This window comes from Lacerta agilis, chromosome 8, assembly GCF_009819535.1.
Source record: "Lacerta agilis isolate rLacAgi1 chromosome 8, rLacAgi1.pri, whole genome shotgun sequence".
NCBI lineage: Eukaryota > Metazoa > Chordata > Lepidosauria > Squamata > Lacertidae > Lacerta > Lacerta agilis.
Window position 1 is genome coordinate 33,999,693 of NC_046319.1, and position 13,317 is coordinate 34,013,009.

The window sequence follows — 13,317 nt, forward strand, 5'->3', positions numbered from 1 at the left end:
CCTGGGAGTGATGATATGAAAGGTAGCCTACACCAGTGATCTATAACTGTTAAGGAAAAGTGCATATACCGAGAGACTGGTGATGCTGAAATATAAAGGGGTCTCTCTGAGGATGAGTTAGAACCATTTATCTTTTACTAAGAAATGCCTTCATTTCTCACTTAACATCTGTATAGAATGGGTTTGGGGAAGTGTGCGGATGGAGAAGGGGGAAGCACCTAGATTCAGCCTTACAAGTTGCCTGCCAAATAATATTTTGGCATAATATTCATTGATTTATAGTTTTCTTGAATCCATAAGAAAAAACTTGCCATTTACCTTCTGTGTTCTTAACCTCACAATAATCTCTATGTAGTCAGTTAAAAGGGGGAATGTTAGCTCAGAAATGTTGCTCTTCATTGGCCTATGTGTAGTACAAGCACCAACAAACTTTGCAGATTCTTTGCGGGTTGCTTGTGGGTGGTACAGCTAATTAAGAGGTCCCAGGTGGATGACAGCTTGCAGGACCTTAAATCTTAGCTGTCCAACAGCCCAAATGAAACAAAACTGAAGTATTAAGTTGAATCAAGAGTGCTATATTGGCTCTGCCAACAGCAGATGCATTCCAGTGAGACTTTCTCTTGCACATATGATTGTTAACTTCCGATTTTAAAAATGGGCCCAGGGACAGGTCAGGGGATAGAAACTGGTGAATTCTAGCAGAAAGAGAACCAATAGGAAAATGATTTTTTAATTTCCTCCTGCAGCTGTTGGCGACAACTATTAAGGTAAGAAAAATGAGAAACCAAAAGACAAAACTGACAGATTTATCTACCCCAAGTAGCAATATATAGCGGAGAGAGCCCATTCTTGTGTTACGGGAGTGAGACAGAAGGGGCTTTGCCCTTAGATCTGTGCAGTTGTCAGGAGTTTATTTAGATTTCTTTGTGAAGCCCCCTTTATACTATTTTAGAAGGCTATAGAGAAGGGATGGAGAACTTGCAGTCCTCCATACGATGCTGGACTCCAATGGTGATGGTTGTCTTCCCCTGGACTTTCATTGAAGCATGGTCACCCAGAAGGGCTGCAGAGTGAAGACGGCTGATTAGATTATTTGTAGAATGAAAACATGGATGCTTACAAACCCTTGGCCACCTCAGAAGTAATATAAGTGCAACAATATATCTATTGATGTTCTACTGATGATTTTATGGATCTTTTGTTGTTGTTATCCTTCCATGGTGTACTCTGTGCTGATATATTTTAATGAAAGTGCAGATCATAAAATTGTAAGAATAAAAATGTGAATTCCACCAAATGTTTCTCTTCCCTTCGATAATTTCTGAGTGTGATCTCCTTTCTCAGTAAATGAGGGAGAACGGTGAGGGGGAAATGCATGCAGGATAAACATTGGCCATGATGCTAATTAAAATGCTCTGATCCTTTGGATATTTCACCAAGTCTGTGTTGTGCACAGATGTGGATGCTTCTCAAGGAGCTGATTGTTTCTTGTTCACTTACAGGAGTGTACTGCTACTCTCTTCTGCTCCCCTTATTTTCTTCCTGGGGCATGTGATCTCCCTCCCTCCCTCCCTCCCTCCACACATGGCTCTTTATCAGCCAATACCACTTTGTTCATCTTTGCCCCCTGTTCTATCTGAGAGATGGCCCAGGGTAGTTTCGTAGATCCTGCTTCCCATTCTGGAATGCTTTATTCTATAATTGCAGGTCATGGAGTGGAAACCTTGCTTCAGAGTCCCACACCCTTGTTTTGTTTTTCTCTGCCTATGCAAACGAAGGCTTGCTCAGTTTACTGCTGGGACTTTTGCCCCTTTGGGGTTCCTTGCACGGCAGATGTATTGCCAATCCTCTTATTGTACCGATATTGATCCCACCTCTCCGGTAATGAACTGTAACAGCTACTCTATTACTCCTCGCCACCTGATTGGCTGAGGATAATATGAAATTAGCTGGCATGCATTGGGCCTGTCAGTATCGATTTCACTATCCAGATTACTTGTTACAAAAGAATAGAGCTGTCTGTGCCATAATTGAACAAGTTAACTCCTTGTCTCATAAAATGTAAGCCTATATTGATTGCCTACTGTAGTATGCAGAAGCAGGAAAGTTGTGATGGTATTTAATCGGCATGGTGCTGAGAGGGCTCCTCCTTCTGTCCCCCCCCCCTGCAACTCCCCCCCCCCGCCCGCATCATCTTCATGGAGAAACATGTGACTGATGTTGCAAGAGGACTTGAGACTCCCTTGCAAGCAGCCAGGAGTGCATGGAATAAATGCAGAGTTAGCTGCAGCAACCAATAGAAAGAAATCTTGTGCTATGATGATTCTCATCATGCTATTCTCCGACCAATGGTTGCCCAGTCCGTTCACTTAAACACACACACACACACACACACACACACTTCCAGACAAGCAGTTACATCAGTCTGTTGCAAGAAAAACAACAGAATAATTATTTTGTGTCACTGTAAAAACTAACAAATCTTTTGTGAAACCAGCTTTTGTGACACCAGCTTTTGTAGATCATTGTAGATCCAGTATATGGCATTTTTGCATGCTTGTACGTAAATCTGTTCTGTTTCTTCATAAATCTGTGGCATTCGTTTGTTTGTTTTTTGTTATGGTCACAGAAATAGCATTCTAAAAAATGCATTTAATCCAAAATTTTGCATTTTTGTACACATTTTTGGGGTATTATTATTTAACCAAGAACTAAGGGAGTTCTGCATATGTTCTTCTTTTTTATCTTACAATTTTGAAAACATTAAAAAATGTATATACTGTGTGTGTATATATACTGAATATTTTGAAAACCCACCAAATGGTATAGAAAAATTATAAAGTACATGATAGAGAAAGCCAGCAAAACTACCTGAAATGCAGTTTTATGAATCTGGTTTGGGCAAATAAATAAATTAATAAATGAAGCCTGTGACTGGTGTACCTACTCTAAAATCAGGCCCAAGTGTAAAATCTGATGACAGAATATATCCTACATCGCAGACAATGCCACAATAAAATGCCCTATGCCTGGGAATTTAGGATGTGTATTTACAATGTGTGGCTTATCACTTAAACATATCATTGTTTGTTTGTTTTTTGTTTCATTTATGAAACACTTCCTTAGGATGCATCTCAAAGTGATTTCACAATAAAAATAAAGAGAATTAAAAACAGCCAGAACCATACATGTAGAAAACAATTTAAAATGCAAAAAAATGTTGGAATGCTCTCTCCAGAAAGGTGTCAGGATAAGACCTTTCCGTTACCCAGGCTACTGGCTACTTGATGCTGCCTCTCATCTTTCAGTGGGATGGGTAGAACTTCAGTGTGGTGTAGTGGTTAAGAGCGGTAGACTCGTTATCTGGGGAACCGGGTTCGCGTCTCCACTCCTCCACATGCAGCTGCTGGGTGACCTTGGGCTAGTCACACTTCTTTGAAGTCTCTCAGCCCCACTCACCTCACAGAGTGTTTGTTGTGGGGGAGGAAGGGAAAGGAGAATGTTAGCCGCTTTGAGACTCCTTCGGGTAGTGAAAAGCGGGATATCAAATCCAAACTCTTCTTCTTCTCTTCTTCTTCTTCTTCTTCTCCTTTACTATATCTTGCTGGATGAGCATTGCATGTGCTTTGTATTTTCGTTGTTTTAATTTTTTCTGCTTTTAAATTAATTTAAAATTCTGTGTTGCAGTTCATCTTATCAAGTTGCTTTGAGTCTTTTTATTGTACAAAGTGACGGGAAAATGAATTTATTGATTTATTAATAATAATCGTTCCAATTCATTCCAATACGATGCAGGCTGGGATAAAAAATCTCCAATCAGAAGGCTTGTTCCTTAAGTCTGCAGTTCCATGGTCCACAAAGTGGTAGGAGGATGTAGATAGATCCCAGAGCCGCAGGGTGTGAACAGAGAGGGAGATCACACACAGAGCAGAAGGGAACCATCCTTCTTGCAGTTGTAATCATTCTTTTTTCTCTTGGTGTTCCAATGACACAGGGGGCAAAAAGAAAACATTCTGGGTGAGACATGAGAGGTGCTTCTTCCTTGACATTTCCCTTGAATGTTTGGGTAGGGTGTGGATTACATCATTTGTTGCAAGATCACTTGCAAGCTCTCCTTACCCCATACCCACCCTATCAGCTTCTTTTATTTTCAGATCTGATTCTGATAGAGGGGCTACATTATACTCATTCCACATTTGTAAGACCCCTTTGGTACCTCTGGGCACCTGCTAAAAATACTTTTTTGTTTAGGCAAGTCTACCTAGACATCTAGAATGCTGGCAAGGGCTTTTATCTGGTTTTTAGCTTATCGTTGATTTTAATTATTATTTTGAATGTTTTAAATAGTTCTCTCTTTTTAATAACCTGCTCCGAGGTTTAATTACAGTCAAGCAATATATGAATTTTGTGACAGGACACCCTTATCAAATTTGCTTAACAGAGTCTGGCAATTGGTCGCAATACAAAAATTGACCAACAGAATATGACTCTCAAACGGACAGAGACACAAAGACTCATTTACTGCTGAATGGCTGCTGTTTTGTTGATCGTGTGAATAAGAGAAACAGTCCTGAACTCTCATAAACACCGATACTTTCTTGGTTGCTCTTGGATAAATCATATTCTATGCTTTACACTGCTGACTGTGTGTTCTTATGCTGCACTTTCACTGTATGCCTTGAGATTTTTTGTTGAGGGACTTGCATGTTATTTTCAAAAAAATAAGCTTATCGAAAAGGAGGGGGTTGAAATAAATAAGTAAAATAAATCAGCATGGAACTGGTGTACTTTTTTTCTTCAACTGGATCCCAATCTCTATGGGGAATTGTTAAAAACTATATGGGAGGGAGGATCACAAAGGTGATGTAGAAGGACTGAAAACAAAATTTACCATCTTCCAATATGCCAGCACAAACCCTGGAGGACTTTGGATCTGGCCGTTGATTTGCTTTCAGTTCTCTCTGGGTACTCCTCATTTTTGGAACACCTTGTATCTCTTTTAACTAGATAGTAGCCTTGGCAAAGGTCCTGAGCATGGCCGGGTTTTTTTTCTCTCCCACCCACACCTCTACAAATGATCAATCACATCCTACGCCAACCTTGACCTCTCTCACCACCAAAGGAGCACAAGTGAACAAGAGAGAACCTGCACAAACAACGCTGGCACCAAACCCTACATATATTAAGTAAAATAGAAACATAGTCACCCCACCCACCTCTTTCCCCCTTTTCTTCCTAATGTCTCAACAAACGAAATTGATTTGTAAAAATGTTACATGGAAAAGATACGAGAGAGACATTGCACTACCTTTGTAAATCAAGAAATTCTTTAATAAAAAATACTTTAAAAAATAAATAAAAAAGAATGCACATCCTTAGCAAACAAACAAAAGATGAAAAGTCATTTAAAATAAAATAAAAAAACCCTCAAACACAGCCTTTCCAAAGAAGGGGAGAGAAGGGGGAAAACAAAGAACACTAATCAAGCAGCCTTTTATCAAGATGCTCTTTTAAAATGTGGTGATCATTCCTTCCTATCCAAATCCCAAATGTGTAATTTTTAATGGCTATTTAAACAAACTCTTTAGCTTGGCAGATCCTACGCTACCTGGATTGTTTGGTAGGTCGTCCTTTTAAAAAGTATGTTTGTTTGGGTTTGTTTTTTCACCACAAAGTGCCAGGATTTCCCAGGTCTCCCCTCTTCTAATTTAATGCAAATATGTTTCCAGTTCCCATCAAGAGCCAAGTGAAAGCTCTGCCTATTGTGGCTGCTCAGAGCTACATGCAATCGTATACCTAATAACCTTGCCCCTAAGCAGATGAGTATTTATTTCAGTCAGTTACCCTTTATAATTACTATATTGAACCTAGTTGTCTATAAAATGGATGGTTTGCTTATACAGTTTACCCAAATAGTTCATTAGGGGTTAAACAAAATGAAATCCCATTTGCGGGGCGTATAATAAATTGTTTCATCTGTGAATTTAGCTGTTCTCCCTAATGCAGACATGGATGTTACAGTGGTTCTCCCTTGATAGGGTTATGGGTTAATGAAATGCTTTTTCTGTTGCTTATTTTCTTCTCTTCTGTGCTGAGTGATAAGTAGCTAACCAACGAAGCTTGTAATTGCAATCTTACAGAAACGGGCCCGATCTGTATATAAATCTCACCATCCAATTACAAGATGTAATAATTTTGCACTCAAGCTGGTAATGAGGTCTAATACTCGCACACGTGATAATCCCCTCTGGATGCTGGCTTGATCAGATGTTGGCTTTGTAATTAGACGGGCAGAAAATCATTATTTCATGTTCAGGAAAAAAAATTAGGTTGGTGGGAAGTTAATTTTCTCTCCACTCTCTGAAGCGTAGACAAGAATTTAATGATTTAATCATGATTGTTAGCTCTTTTGCAATCAATTTGTAATGATTGTGTAGGAACTCTCTTCAAGGGAGGCTGCATTGGGGAGGGGCAGGCAAACAGCCCACTTGGAGGGTTGATTATAAACAGTATCGCATGGCTCCCAAGCCCATTAAAATGATCTTTGTGATGACGTACCATGCGTCTCGCTGCAGCTGAATAAGCTGGAGAAGTGACCTGAGCTGTGAGAATCTCAGTTAGATTCCCCCCACCCCACTTCATTTAAATAAACTGCAGGATTCTCTCGAAAAGTTAGATAATTCCACTAATGCTCTGACATTAAAGAGGACGGATCTCTTCAGAGCATCCCTTGGTCACAAGTCTTTACTGTGCTGCCTCCCTAAATTCATTCTTTTGAGTTGTGATTATCAAATCAAATGCTTATTGATATTGTTGGCAGACGTTCTAAACTGAAGATGGGGATTTGATGTTGCAGAAGGATTTACATTAGCAAAACTATTTGCGGATACCTGAGCAGAGAATGTGTTTATGCTGCTCAGATTCCACCTTGTTCAATTTGTGCATTTGATTCTGTTGTTGTTTTGAACATCAACAATATCTCCCTCTCATATTTATTTATTTTGTATAATGTATATTGTACAAAATAAATAAATAAATAAACATTTTGTATAATTTTTGTGGGTTTTTTTTTAAAGATGACAACTGAGCACAGATCTCAGTTTAGGTGAAACTCGAAAAATTAGAATATTGTGGAAAGGTTCATTTCTTTCAGTAATTCAACTTAAAAGGTGAAACTAATATATGAGACATGCAAAGCGAGATATGTCAAGCCTTTATTTGTTATCATTGTGATGATTATGGCGTACAGCTGATGAGAACCCCAAATTAAAAATTTCAACTTTGAGGTTTTCATCAGTTGTACTCCATAATCATCACAAATAAAGGCTTGACATATCTCGCTTCGCATGTCATGAGTCTATCTCATATATTAAACTCCAGTAGCTAATGAAAACAATTGCTTACATAAATGGACTTTTCCACGATATTCAAATTTGTCGAGTTTCACCTGTATGCTGACAAGGTCTCATTCCTGTCAGTAATATGTGGCAGCAAACTGCACCAACTGCAGCTTCTGCATTAAGTACAAGGGGAGCCCCACATGGTGCATTATAGTAATCCAGTCTTGAAGTAATTTTTCATGACCATGTCAGCATCTGTATTGTACACTTACTTTTGACTGCCTCGTGGTTTGAATAAGCAACACCAATGGACATGGCTATTTTTTCACTTGCCATTGCCCTATAGTATCAAACAGCATAAGTTATTGATCATTTTTACCTGTGTTTGCAATTTTTAAATAGATCATGATGAAGTAATGGTGGATTTTGGCAACCCATGTAAAACTATTGCAATTGAAAAAACACTTGACAGATAAATGCTCTCAATTTGACTGAAAACTGGAGATGTCAGTTAGCTATTTCAGAAATTTGTTCAGCTTCCATGCAGCCCCAGTGGAACTTGGTAACAAAGGTTAGTTAGCATCGTGAATCGTGCCCAGTTGAAAATGTCAAGACCCCATACTCCCAGTTTTAAGTCTGGTGTTGGATTTGAACATACCTTGATCAACGTTTCCACTTATAAGGCATATTTAGGCTTTTGTGCTCTTGTGTGTCTGGGCTCAGAGTTTCAGAGCACAATGTGTACTTTTGAGACTCATGGATTTCATTTCCCTGTGTTTACACAGCTCCTTTGCAGGGTTTCCATAGTAAAACAATAATGGACTAGATCCAGGTTAAATTAGTCAAGCTCACTCAGTGGGAGCTAAGTTCAACTAACTCCAAGCCTCCTCCTCCTCCTCCTCCTCCTCCTCCTCCTCCTCCTCCTCCTTCTTCTTCTTTGCTATGGTGAATGCTAAATCTTAATAAACCCTCTAATTCTAGGGTGGGGGCATAGTTTTGGGTGATGCAAATTTCCCTAAAATGTCTAGAGGCTGGATTGGTGCCACCTTTTTGTGTTGTCAAATGAGAATTTTACGCAGAAGCAACACCTTTAGCCAGCCTTTCCTAAGCTGGTACCCTCCATATGTTTTGGACTACAACTCCAATCAGCCTCAGCCAGCAGAGCCAATGACCATGCATGATGGGAGTTGTATTCCAACATATATGGACTACAGGTTGGGGAAAGCTACCCATACATACAGATAGGTCTTACTCTGTTTTATAAGAATGATTAGTTTGGATGCACAGGGCTATAGGAAGCTGCCTTAGACTGATTAATTTATCTATCCAGCTCACTATTGTCTACACTAACATTCAGTGGCTCTCGGGGATTTAAGGCAGGGGGTCTCTTCCAGCCCAGCAATTGAAGCTAGGACCTTCTGCATGCAATGCAATTGCTCTCCCACTCAGCGATGACCCTTCTCCACTGAGATTCGGCCTTTCTACAGAGATGTATATGATGAGCTATGTGTTAAAGCACATAACTGGAAGAATCCCAGGTAAAAAGCACTGGGCTGATAAAATCTTGGAGATCATGTTTATGTGTAAAGTTAGTGTGGAATAAAAAGTCATGACACCATGTTTCCATTTATCTCTGATGTAGAAGCCCTTCAACTTTCTGGTCATGTTCTAATCAAATGCAGAAACCCATATTTTGTTCTTCTTTTTATTCAAGCTATCAGCTCTTAGTTATTGGATCCCCTTTCATAGAATCTCTGGGGAACTCACTCCTTTTCCTGCCTTAAATGGGTAGGCCTGTCTTCAAAGATATTTTTTTTTTTAAGAATAACAAAATTCCTGTCCTTGTTTGCTGGTTACCTCCTTGAGTCAAACCTCTGAGCTGCCTAATCGGCCCATTCTGGCATCGTCCCATTGCCTCTAAAGCCTCTTTTTCATGCCTATTTAATGCCTCAGAAGTGCTTTCAAGTGGTCTTTGATAAATCATTGTAAGTGTTATCCCAGGCGCTCAATAGCTGTACCTGCTCGGGAGTCTCTTTCTCGGTTCCCAAGGTAGCTGTTCCTTCTTCCCTTATTTTACCAGTGACAGTAATTCATTCCACTTGAGCTGACTAGCTTATTTCACATTTATTTGCACATGATGAGCAATGTCACTCTCCTTACCCTCTAGACAGTAAATGGTTGTGTGTGTGTGTGTGTGTGTGTGCAGTCTTAACACATATTAGGCAAAAGGGGTGCCAAACATTTTTTAAAAATAAGAAAAAAGGGGAAAAGGAAAAAGGAAAAACCGAAGCTTTGCATTTGGAGCCCAAATAAACACATCATGAATAAATAACAGCTCAGAATTATCTCAGTCATTTGGTATATGCAAAAATAAAAGGTGCGGCATAAACTAGTGGTGTTCCTTTGAGAATACACTGCCTCTTTCTCTTTCTCTCTCTCTCTCAGTTCCCTGCCAGCCAGTTTAGCTTCCTCCATGCAGAGTTAAATAAAATATTACCCCATCAGGTCAAGAAAATAATTAGTCCTGCATTATTGCCTTCTTCCTCAGCAATCAAACTTGACCCATATGCATTATGCATGCCTGGTACCTTATACCTCCGGAAAATAAAATAAAAGATGGAAGCTGCATATAGAATAGGACGTGGCTGGCTAAGTTTGGCCTAAACACACAATACCTCCAGAGGGAGAGAAAGCAGTCAATTTGCTCACTTTCCTTGAAACGTGAGTTGTGACTTCACCATGGCAATTAAAGGGAAAAATAAAAGGGGTTTAGCAATCAAAAATGAACCGTAGTGCAAAATGGAGGGGGGTGAATTGCAGCTGGTGGGAATGACAAATCTCTGCTTTCAGAGCAGAATGAGAGAGAATATGAAGCAGTTTGCATACTTCCACCTACAGCTCCTTCTCAGAACTCTTGCATCAGGAGTTGGGAAGCTTCCTCAGCCCAAGGACTTCCCTTCTGAGCAACTCTCTGGGGGGGTCAGAGGTCAGTGCTGGGAGGAGCCAGAGGTAAAAGCTGGTGGAGCAATGAGGGTAAAGTGGCCATGCTTGCTGGGGCTGATGAGAGTTGGGGTCCAATAGCATTTGGAGGACCACAGGTTTGCAACATGACATCATTTAGGGTTGCCATATGCCTGGGAATTCCCGGACATGTCCTCTTTGGGGGGGTCCTACATGCCCATCCAGGGGAAATTGTATATTTTAAAGCAAATGTCCTGGATTTTGACTTTTTAATTTTTGTGTGTGTGCACTGGTGACTCTGGTTAAGGCTCTGACTCTGGCATGGGTGGTTCGGGCTCAACAACTTTTTGTGTCTGGATTTTTACTTCTCAAAATATGGCAACCCTAATGTAGGCTAAACATGGCCAACCAAGAGAGAGCGCATGGCAGGACAATGGACAGGGACAGGCATACAGTTTGGAACAGAGAAAGCTGCCTTACAGCAAGTCAGAACTTTGATCCACCTAGTTCAGTATTGTCTACACCAGGCTTCCTCAACCTCAGCCCTCCAGATATTTTTGGCCTACAACTCCCATGATTCCTAGCTAGCAGGACCAGTGGTCAGGGATGATGAGAATTGTAGTCTCAAAACATCTGGAGGGCCGAGGTTGAGGAAGCCTGGTCTACACTGACTGGCAGCAGCTCTAGCTGGAAACGCTAGGGATTGCATCTTCATGCAAAGCTACCACTGAGCTATGGCCCTTCCTAAAAATTGCTGCCATTCCCTGAAAAACAAGTTGTTGACAAATTGAGTAATTTCATCAGAGCTCTAAAAATTTATGGATCTGTTCATCTGTTCCAGAGAGTATGCCTCTTGTTAAGTTGTGGGGAAAGATGGACGAAGGACACAGCTCTGTTAGATCAATAGCTCTTTATTACAGCAGTTAGAACTGCTCCTTGTGTGTCTCACAACAGCATAGCTGGCTGCTTTATATGATACTAAGTAACTTGTAACAGTAACAAATTCCAACTAACTAACCAATCAGTGAACGACAGTTTTCAATCCTTCATTTGCATACTGGTGGCCCTGAGTGAGAACTGCAGCCAATCTTAATACATAACACCTCTGGAAATCACAAGTGAGGATTTCGTGCTGTTGCGCTTGGGTCCTGCTTCCCTGCTTCCCACAGGCATCTGATTGACCACTGTGAGAACAGGATGCTGGACCAGATGGGTCATTGGCTTAATCCAGCAGGCTCTTCTTACATTTTTATGTCGTATATCTCTACTACCCTGGTCCAGACAATAATTCATATAGGCTAATGCTTGCTCTTGGCATGATGAGATCACATTATCCAAGACCTTGTGATATCTTTTTGCCCATGTGTAAAAAAGCACTCCTGATGATCTATGACAAGTAGATGTTTTAGCTGGACTTGAACCATGTGGCAGCTTTGAGAGGTCAATAAAAATGCCCATTAAAGGGGGATGGGAATGGAAAAGACCACTGACCTTAAAAAAAAAAACCAGCCCCAACTTGTGACATGATATCAGTTCAGACCCTTCCATTACATTATCCCAGCAAGCCACTAAAGGAACATTAATGCTCTCTTACCCAGTGCTGTTCCATATTACCTATTCATCAAAAATGTGGCTTTTGTGCATTTTTTATTACAAGAATCAACATTGCCCATGTTAATAAAGGGAGAGCTGATTTTCCCCCCCTCTTGGAAATAAAATATGTAGAGACATCTTCTCTTTGATGTTTCAGAGGCAAAACAATATATATTTGAATGTAGATAAAAGCTGTTCTTTTAACAGAAGATCCTCCAAGTCATTTCTGATGAAATTCAAGAGCAACCATTTGGAAAAGATAAAAAAGTGAGAGGGAAAGAGAGGGAGCTGTCTTTGAGGGAGGGGTATTAACGTAATGTTAAAATGTGGGCCTTCCAGATGTTGTTGGCATGCAGTTCCCATCAACCTTGGCCATTGGCCATGCTGGCTAGTGCTGATGGAAATTGGAGTCCCACAACATCTGGAGGGGTTGGGTTCCCCATCCCTGAATTAGGGGTGCTTCAAATGTCAGTTGGCCGTTTATACATATTGGACACCATAGCAAGCAAATGGATGTTCATAACCAGAGTTTCTAGACTGCTTTTCAGTAGGGATAGATGAACTTTACTGAGACCTGCCTTGGTTTAGGATTATTCTGTGTCTCCCCCCCCTCCACACGCACACAAACTGAGAGAACATCCTCAAGACATATTAGGGTTCAGACCACTCTGTCTTCTGTCTGTGTCCTGTGCCACCCTCAAGCCACCTCGTCTCACCCCAGTGCCACTGCAGACCTAACTTCCCTTCCCTTCTTTCCTGCTTCTTACGACAACAGGCAAAAATGAGAGTTCCCCCCCTCAGTCTCCTTTCCTCTCACATCCAACCTCACCCAGCATTTCTGATGGAGTTGCTGGGGCTATTAAACTACAACTCCCAGAATCCACTGCTGCTGTTCCTGCTTTTCTTAGAAGCAGATAAGGAAGGAGTCTGTGTGGCTACACTGGGGAGGGTCGGCGGGGAAGCTTGTGGGGTGGTGCAGAGGGTGTGGAGCCTTCTCAAATGAGAGGTTGGATGTAGGGGAAATTTGCCAATTTCTGTTTCTTTCATGGGAGTTTCCAATCTTAAATTCAAGGAGCTTACAAAAAGAATAAAGCAATAACATAATTAGTTAAAAACATTTAAAACATTCAGGAAATTAAAACCAGCAACAAACTAAAAACGCATCAGCATTCTATATATCTGGGTAGGCTTGTCTAAACAAAAATGTTTTTAGCAAGCGTCGATAAGAGTACCATGAAGATGCCTGACTGGTATCAGTAGGCAGGGAGTTCCAAAGTGTAGGTGCCATCACACGTTTTTTTTGCAAAGCTATTTCCCTAATATAAAGCATTTCTGTCTGTATTTCTACTATGCATTTTGATGCATACTTTACCCTAGGATATGTGTTTTTGTGCATATTACTTTGCTGGAGAACTGCACTGCA